Source organism: Linepithema humile, chromosome 3 (assembly GCF_040581485.1).
Source record: "Linepithema humile isolate Giens D197 chromosome 3, Lhum_UNIL_v1.0, whole genome shotgun sequence".
NCBI lineage: Eukaryota > Metazoa > Arthropoda > Insecta > Hymenoptera > Formicidae > Linepithema > Linepithema humile.
Window position 1 is genome coordinate 14217676 of NC_090130.1, and position 10773 is coordinate 14228448.

Here is a 10773-nt window from a genome sequence, read left to right on the forward strand (position 1 = left end):
AATAAAGAATGCAAAATGCGTTAAATTTCAAAATTTTTGTATGAACTTTGCAAAGTTCCATGACATAAATTAAAAATCGCACACAAATGCGGTTTATAGCTTTTGAAAGTGTTAATATTGAAGCAAAAATGATTTTTTTTACTTTAACATTGAATAATTTGTTGAAAAAATTGCACAACGTTCAAACGAATAAATTAAAGGTAAAGATTCACGCTTTCAAATAATGTAAACCGCATTTGTATGCGATTTATAAATCACGCATTGGAACTTCTCAAAGTAAAAAATTTTAAAATTTAACGCATTTCTATTTATATTTGATGTAGCTTTGTAAAAAATCAATACGTCATTTACTAAAATACCGATCTCAAAAGTAAAGCTTTCAAGTTGTAAAATGCTTTTCAGAACATTTTATTATGCCTACTTTTGACGAAGTTATAAATTCTCTTGAAATTTGGAAGGCAGAACGGGTGATGCTTTAATTTTGCTGTTAAATATGTATACATCAACACATTATCATTGGATATATTTATATCATTTAAAGAAACATTTCTTATTTTTATAAACACGATTTCAAAAATATGCAAAAGTATGCTTTTAAAAATTAACTTATAAACAAAACTTACCACTGTTGCGTATCCATAATTTTTGTCTTGCATCTTGCTTTGATGGAAATCTAAATAAATGTGAACCTGTAGTATATTGTCCGTTACGACAGTTTTTATAAGCACATTTATCATAAATTGTTTCCATTGTCCACTGATTATTTATTATACTTTATTTAATAAATGTTAAATATGTTTCATAAACTTTTAAAATATAAAACTAAAAAACTATATAAATTAAAGGATAAAGTTCCGATTAGCAGAACCCTCCGATTTTTTTGAAACTACACTATTTTTTGTATTTTTGCACGTTGATTACGAATATGATAATGAAAATCGCCGACAAGGTCATTTCAAGGTCAAAACATTAAAAAACTAAAAAAATATTACTTTTTTAACATTATTTCAATAAATATTGACGTAACAAACAAATGTTTCAAATAAAAGTTGTAGTTCTTGTAAAAATACATTATTTATGTTCTATGCATTTTTTGTGTAAAACTGATAATTTTCGAGAAAATTGACGTTAAAGATTAAAAACTTTGGTAAACAGGTAGGCCTTAGCTTGCATGCGCATGCCGTTCAAGAATGTAGCGGCGTGTGTGCGTATACAATTTATGTATATTTATTAAATCTTTGTCTTCCTAAAAATCTAATGAATCTACAATATACTAAAAATACTAGATACTGAAAAGATTAGCAAGACCCCAACGCAAGGTGCGCGCAGAAAGTTTATATGAATTAAATCTTCGCCTTACTAAAAGTATGAGTCTACAATATACTAAAAATATTAAATACTAAAAAGATTAGCAAGACCCCTACGCAAGGTGAAGAGCATATTGTGTTTGAAAGTTATTTTAAACTTCTATAATAGTGCTATATAGACTAGCCATGTAATAGGCGGGGGGAGGGGCAGAGCCTCTCCCCCCTGCACCCCCCTCCCCGCCTGCGCCTTCTGCCCCCCCCCCAACCCTCCTTTTTTCGTCCCCCCGAACCACCCCTACCTGTTTACCAAAGTTTTTAATCTTTAACGTCAATTTTCTCGAAAATTATCAGTTTTACACAAAAAATGCATAGAACATAAATAATGTATTTTTACAAGAACTGCAACTTTTATTTGAAACATTTGTTTGTTACGTCAATATTTCTCGAAATAATCTCAAAAAAGTAATATTTTTTCACTTTTTCTGACTTTGTTTTGACCTTGAAAATGACCTAGTCGGCAATTTTCATTATCATATTCGTAATCAGCGCGCCAAACTACATAAAATAGTGGAGTTTCAAAAAAATCGGAGGGTTCCGCTAATCGGAACTCCACCCAAATTAAATAACAATTAAACAGAAATAAAAGAAAATATAAAAACGATATTTTATAAAACGATAATATTGCAAAATGAGAAATGTGAAACGAAGCTGCACGATAACACACAGACTTTCCGTTGCACACTGACTATGAGCGTAGCGTATTTATCTCAATTTTTACCGAGATGCTCGCTGTTTACTTGTTTTGCTAGGACAGTGCTCGGAATTTGTTGAACATTTCAGCCGATTTCCTCGGTATACCCCTTTTTTTGTCTCCATACCGCGCTTGCTGCAGCCGCTAGGGTCAACGCCGCCGAGCGTTAGGAGCGGCACTATTTAATTATGAGTGGATTCTTCTCCCTATTTATTAAAATTTTAAAAAATTTATTAAAATTTATTAAAAATAAATTTATTATTAAATTTATTAAGTGAAAATATTTTAATAGATTTCCACGTCACCCATGAGGTACTAATGCTGACGCGTTTTTTTAAAAGTGGTTTTTCCAGTAGGTCCGCTCCACTGAAGATAGCAGCCTAGCGGCTGCAGCGAGCGCGGTGTGGAGAAGAAAGAAGGCGTATACCGCGGAAATCGGCAGAAATGTTCAACAAATTCCAAGAACTGTGCTAGGAGATTGTTTTATAAAACTATAATCTCTCTCAGGACTCTCAGGTCGATGATATATACAGGGTGATTCAGAACAACCCAGGTGTCCTTGCACAGACGTATTCCTGAGTTAATTCTGAGACGATTTTTCCTTTACAAAAATTTTGTCCGCAGCTTATTTTTCAAGTTATAAAAGAAAAAAGTTATCAAATCACGGGACGAATACAGAAGATAGGCAGGAGCGGCGCAACTCCATTCGACACGGGTGATTACGAGACGCACGTTGCGATCAAACACACGTGATGAAACACGCGCCATACACACACACACACACACACACACACACACACACACTCTCTCTCTCTCTCTCTCTCTCTCTCTCTCGCTCACTCACTTACCTTTTACAAATTCGACGTCTTTATTCTGTTTGACAGATGAATAATTTTACCGGGGATAAGCAATAAAAATTCACACAGCACTTGACATGCAACAAATCCATACCGAGATTTATAAGACATACATTTTTTTTCGTATCACGTATCGAATTTACTCACGTAAATGAATGATTTATAAATCGATTCATTACTATTAATCACTGCCGAATAATCATATTTCGCTTACTTTTATTAAGAAAAAAGTACACACTACATGCAATTACGTAATACATGTAATTACGCGCGTGTTTCATCACGTGTGTTTGATCGCAACGTGCGTCCCGTAATCACCCGTGTCGAATAAAGTTGCGCCGCTCCTGCTTATCTTCTGTATTCGTCCCGTGATTTGATAACTTTTTTCTTTTATAACTTGAAAAATAAGTTGCGGACAAAATTTTTGTAAAGGAAAAATCGTCTCAGAATTAACTCAGGAATACGTCTGTGCAAGGACACCTGGGTTGTTCTGAATCACCCTGTATATACTGTGAGTCACAAAATTATTCGCTCAGTCGAGAATGCAACAAAGATGAATGAAATAATGAGACAACAAAGGACTTTTTGAAATTATTTAATTTGGAAATACATAATTTACAGTTTAATATAACAGAATTGTAAAAAAATTTGGAACATTGTGGTTTATAATTACAGAAAAACATAACAATTCTTTACAATAACAATTCTTTACACGTTTCCACGTCACAAAATTATTCGCTTATTTTGTAGAAATTATTATTTTAATAAAATTTATACTTAGTGGGATACCCTTTTTGTTTTATAGCTTCGGCAAGTTTTTTTGGCATCGATCCTACTATTTTTTTCAAATAATCGCTGTCTATTTTTTACCATTCCTTTTGTAATCTATTTTGCAACTCAGTTTTGCTTGTAATAGAATGTTTGCGAATTTTTTCCGTAGTACTCTTCGAACTGTTTCGTGGGAAACTTCTTTTTTAGAGAAATTTTGAAGAAGTGAGTTTATTTGGGGAGCACTTATCTTCGGATTTTCTTTAACTTTCCTAACTACAAACGCTCTTCTGAGGAATTTAATAATTTCTTTCTATCACGGCCTGTTTTATTTTCTATTTGTCCTTCTTCTTCGTATCGTTTAATAACGTATCGCACCGTCAAATAACTTTTACAAACAATACTTCCAATTTCTCTTAAAGATTTACTATTTTTTCAATAAAAAATAATTAATTTCCTAACTTCAAGATTTGTTTCTTTGCTTTTTCTGCCCATGATAATGAATTATTGAAACGAGAAGTTATAAATGGAAATCGATGCTTACTGAATGCTTTTCTGTTATACTGACTATCTTAAGCAACAATCAGAAACAAATACCCATCGAAGTTAGTAGACTGCATTTGTTTTAGTCGGTTCATAGCGTGAGCGAATAATTTTGTGACGTGAAATCGTGTAAAGAATTGTTATGACCTGCTTTTCTATAATTATAAACCACAATGTTTCAAATGTTTTTTACGATTCTGTTATATTGAACTGTAAATTATGAATTTCCAAATTAAAAAATTTTGAAAGTCCTTTGTTGTCTCATTATTTCATTCATTTTTGTTGCATATTTTTATTTATCAATCTTTTATAAATAACATTTTTTAAATAATTTTTGACAATATCTGATTTATAAAGGATTGGTAAATACACAATTTTTAAAAAGAGCAATTTTTAGGGTAGTCATATTTTAAAAAATAAACAAGTATTCGATCCGACCAATATAGTTTCAAGTTTTATGACACGGTTTTTTTCAATTGATATAAAATATTTGTTTTAGAAAAAATTAAAGTCTTCCAGAACAAGCGCACAAAATTTTGTGTATGTGTAGTGTTAAGAATATAGAATTAGATTTTAAAACTTAATTGTTAAATGAAACTTTGTGCGGTGCACACTTGCTTGCGGCAGTTCATGACTATAATCCTCTCAAATTATAAATAAAAAGATTATTTTTACTGTCTAGCTTGCATTCGTGTTTAATATGTATTTTTACATCTATTATAGTTTACGTGTAAACGCCCAACCCTGGCTTTTACTATTCAAAATAAGTTATTGGTCATTATTGTATGAAATATCTATAAGAGTTTATCATCTCTTTAAATATTGACAAAAATGCAACATTTTATTTACACACGCGCACGCACACACACACACACACACACACACACACACACACACACAAAATTATAGAAGTAATTTATTAAAATAATTTAAATGTACATTTTCAAATTACACAGGTTATTGAAAATAACTGATCTTTTGCTAAATAAACTGTAAATGCAAAAATAAATGCTACAATACATGTATTTACAATACGTGTGTATTTATATTTCAAATCTGATTGATATACATAATCATGTTTTACAAGTATGCATTACCGACACTTTGTAGATATAGCACATATCGGAACCAAAAAGTCGTGGACATAGCACGGAAGAGACTCAAAAGATTGTGGACATTACCTACGGGATTCGTGGACATTGGCTACGTAGTTCAATGTGCACGTTTTGTGCACATAGAGGCGCTAGCCCACAGAAACACGAAAAATGCGGGCATGTCCACTCTCAGTCTTCTCTCTGATTTCAGAACAGCCTGGGTTTTTAAATGGCTGCTGTTTGTGTTGATCAATACACTATTCGTAACACCGGTCGCGCTTCTCTGAGCGTAACGATACAGGCAACGTTCCGAAATTTACTGCCAGTACTGTAGCGGGATTCGTAATCCTAACGATGTCGTTATGATATCGTTGCGCAGCTATTACATAATACAAAAAACCTGCGCAACGATACCATAACCACACTCGTTAGGCCGAATTCCCACTGAGCGTGTCACGCGTCGCGTTATCCATCGCGTCACGAATTAACCAATCAAGACATCCCATTTTATTGCATCATTTGCCGCGCGCATAAAATGGGATATTTTGATTGGTTAATTCGTGACACGACGGATGACGCCGACGCGTGATGCGCTCAGTGGGAATTTGGCCTTAAGGTTATCAGAATCCCGCTACAGGAAATCTATAATTTACGTTACGTATATTGTAGATTTTCAGTACTGACAGTAAATTTCGGAACGCAGCCATATAGGACTCTAGTAGCAACCTACCCGGACGAAAGTCCCTAGCGGAGAAGAGAGCGCTACCCATTGAGTTCTATAACATACTGGAGCGAGCCTTTCAGGAGTGGGGATGTCTCCATCGGTCGAAAAAGACAGATAGATTTACGTGAGGCTAGTCTTCCTTGTCCAGCGTATGTTCTCAGCATAACGTAAAAAGAGACAGAAATCCTCACATTGCTATATGTGTTCTTTTCTAAATCGCGGACGCAGTTTTCTTTGTTCGGGATAGGAAGGCTCGCTCCAGTACGTTATAGAACTTAATGGCGCTACCCAAGATCTATAGAGAGAAGGTTACCTCATGCGCAAAAAGGGACGAGCGGCAAGAGGGGCAAATGCAGAGAGGGACAAGCGGCAAGAGGGGCAAATGCAGAGAGGGGCGAGCGGCAAGAGGGGCAATGATGATCTCATCGGCGAACAGAAGCTATCTCAGACAGCTACTGTTTGTCGATGAGATCATCATGATCTCCCCTTCCTTCATCGCCCCTTGCCATCAAGCTGTTTCTAGCTCCTCCCTTCCTTCATCGCTCCTCGCCATCAAGCTGTTTCTAGCTCCCCCTTACTTCATCGTCCCTCGCCCTCAACCGGTTTTACTGAGGTAACCTTCTCTCTATAGATCTTGAGCGCTACCGACGGTTAGAACCGAAAAGATTTGTGATAATGTAGAGAGGCTCAGCGAAAACTAAGGTACTATCAGAGAGAAACCTGAAAGAGGCTACGCTGCCGTTTTCCGTACGACGCTTTCTCTAGGCCGTACGCTAGTGACGCACGTCCATTTTTGGCCGGCTTAGGAACTAAATAGCCACGTCCATTTTCCATGCCGATAAAAAAGTCATGTTTATTTTCAGTGTCGATGAAAGAGCTGCATCCATTTTCAATGTCGGTAAAAGAATAACATCTACTTTCAATGCCGATAAAAAGTTGATTGTATCCGAGCTACAGCCACAATTTATTAAACAGAAATACATTCCGCATATAGATATGTGTGTTATATACTTTGTTAGCAGTGATTTTTTTATTGAAGCATAATAATATACGTCTTATAATTATTTGTTATTAATAAAGAATTTTATGATGTATATTATATCAAAAAGATTGTATTTCCAAAAATATATTATAAAAAAATCTTTTTAAAAAAATTATATATATTTATTATAAAAAACCTTTCCAAAAAAATTGTACTTTTAAAAAAAGTTGTATATATTAAATAAAAATTTGCTACATATTCTGTCTATAAAAGAGGTGATATCAGAAAATGACGCCAAGTTTAAATAAAGAACCTTTCAAAAAAAGTTGCATGTATATCTAATTATTTATTTAAAAATGATATTTATGTTTATATCTAGTTAATTCTTTTTAAGTATACTTTTTAAAATAATTGCATTTGTATCTAGTTATTTTTTTTATATCTGTATCTAGTTAAATAAAAAAATTTTTCAAATTTAATCAAAATAAAAAAATATTACAAAATTTTGCAAAAAACTTGGCGCTGCTATAAAATAGCCTTAAAATATTATTATACATCTTAAAATATTATAGAGCAATGAAGGCTATTTTATAGCAGCGCCAAGTTTTTTGCGAAATTTTGTAATATTTTTTTATTTTGATTAAATTTGAAAAATTTTTTTATTTAACTAGATACAGATATAAAAAAAATAACTAGATACAAATGCAATTATTTTAAAAAGTATACTTAAAAAGAATTAACTAGATATAAACATAAATATCATTTTTAAATAAATAATTAGATATACATGCAACTTTTTTTGAAAGGTTCTTTATTTAAACTTGGCGTCATTTTCTGATATCACCTCTTTTATAGACAGAATATGTAGCAAATTTTTATTTAATATATACAACTTTTTTTAAAAGTACAATTTTTTTGGAAAGGTTTTTTATAATAAATATATATAATTTTTTTAAAAAGATTTTTTTATAATATATTTTTGGAAATACAATCTTTTTGAAAAGTTTTTTATGATATATACAACTTTTTTTGGAAAGGTTTTTTGTGAGAAAAACTTTTTTTTAATATAATATATTTTTGAAAGTACAGTTCTTTGAAAAGGTTTTTTATGAGGAAAACTTTTTAAAAAAAAAACAATTTTTTGGAAAGGTTTTTTTATGAGGAAAACTTTTTTTTAATATAACAAGGCGTGTACTTGGCGCCCTTTTTTTACCTTTTTTAAAAAAAAGGTTTTTTTGTGAGATATCATTTCTTTTTTTTAGTAAAAATAATTTTAATAAATATGATTCTTTTTTTTTAGTAAAAATAATGGTAATAATATCCCACCATCACTCCCGTCATATTTTCAATACGACAATCCTCTTTTTGATTATAGAAATCTTAATTTATACAAACCTAATAATTTTTTTTTATATTTTACAACATGTTTTATAAGAAAATTATTAGTGATCATAAAAAGGGTATAAAAAACCATTTGTATTTCTAAGTTATTGCGTTTTTTCATATATAAAAACAGATTACTTTTGATCAAATTTCTGTAAGAATGACAAAAACATCTTTAGCACCTCTAGGCCATTGTCTTTTTTTAATTAGCGTATCGTCAGCTTCAATCCAAGTGTTAGACATTTCTTCTCTATAAACATTACATACCTGCCGATTCCACCAATGTGCACAAAGTACACTTTCTGTCCACTAACTACAGAATACTAACAAGGGAACGTTCACAAGTGTCCCCTCCCCCGATTTGATTTTCCTTGAAATATGTTGTAAAACATACAATTTGAGGAGACACGTATTTTTTTATAGCGGCCCTAACTCAAATTTAAGGGATCAAACACTCCTTTGAAAAAAAAACGATTTTTTTCTTTGTGTGTAACTATCGCCAAAACCGTAGGAGATAAAAAAATATTTCAAATAGAAGTTGTATGGCTTGTAATGGACTTTATAACTGTGTAGTTAAATTTTCAAAAAATGAAATTTTTTTTAATTTACCCCCACCCCTTGTTATTATTTTTTTAAATTTCAAAATTTTTGTAATGACAAAAGTTGTAGCATTTTTTACGCTGAATTCAACCATATATGATTTTATTATGTTTCGAAATCACATCTTTCAAAAATGAGTCATCAGTATCACATTATATGCGTCGCGCTGCATGACCGTTTATACCGCACTTGTGTTGTGCATAGTCGCAAAACAAATATAAAAATGACATGTTATTATATATTTGAGAAAGAAAAGTTAACTAAAATTGTTGCTAAAGCATCTCTTTCACATTACACTCTTATAGATAATCGCTGCATTTCGTGCGCAGCGCGTTGTTATATGCAAGTTAGCTATCAGCGCATATTACACTTTGAAGTTTTGCTTGCAGTGACCACGGGAAAATAATTTATGAAACGAAAACAGTGAATGAATCAATCTATTCAACATATATCTACCCTGACTCTACCTTCTTGGCCCGACTTGACTGAGAATGAAATAAAATATAAAATTCTGTACAGTTTACTCTTTTTCAATAATTTTAATATACTGTGATTCTACATGCTATTACATTCCACTAAATTACTACGATTTTTTTAAACTATGGTATATAAAATGTATATTATAAGTATAATTATAATATATATAAATAAGCTTATATATATATAAAAGCTTATTTATTGTATCAATATATTATAATTATACTTATAATATACATTTTATATTTCAAGATTTTATATACCATAGTTTAAAAAAATCGTAATAATTTAATAGAATGTAGTAGTATGTAGAATATATCGCAGTATATTAAAATTATTGAAAAAGAGTATGTACAGAATTTTATTCATTGTCAGTCAAGTCGGGCCAAGAGAGTAGAGTCAGGGTGGATATATGTTGAATAGATTGTGATTCATTCACTGTTTTCGTTTCATAAATTATTTTCCCGTGGTCACTGCAAGCAAAACTTCAAAGTGTAATATGCGCTGATAGCTAACTTGTATATGACAACGCGCTGCATACGAAATGCAGCGATTATCTATAAGAGTGTAATGTGGAAGGGATGCTTTAGCAACAATTTTAGTTAACTTTTCTTCCTTAAATATATGATAACATGTCATTTTTATATTTATTTAACGACTATTGCGCAACACAAGTGCGGTATAAACAATGCGTCATGCAGCGCGACGCATATAATATGATACTGATGACTTATTTTTGAAAGATGCGATTTCGGAACATAATAAAATCATATATGGTTGAATTTAGCGTAAAAAATGCTACAACTTTTGTCATTACAAAAATTTTGAAATTCGAAAAAATAATACCAAGGGGTAAGAGTAAATTAAAAAAAATTACATTTTTGAAAATCCAACTACACAGTTATAAAGCCCATTACAAGCCATACAACTTCTACTTGAAACATTTTTTTATATCTCCTACGGTTTTGGCGATAGTTACACACAAAGAAAAAACTCGTTTTCTTCAAAAGGGTGTTTCACCCTTTAAATTTGAGTTAGGGCCGCTATAAAAAAATACGTGTCTTCTCAAATTGTATGTTTTACAACATATTTCAAGGAGAATCAAATCGGGAGGGGACACTTGTGAACGTTCCCTTTAAGAGTGTTGTCAGCATGTGTGTTGCTACACTTCTGCACTTCAAGACGAGAAAAATTTTTTTTATAAAGAATACTATTATTTTGATATACACTATCTCTATTCGTCTCCACAACACGTTACATATACATTTTACGACCGATATTAATTAT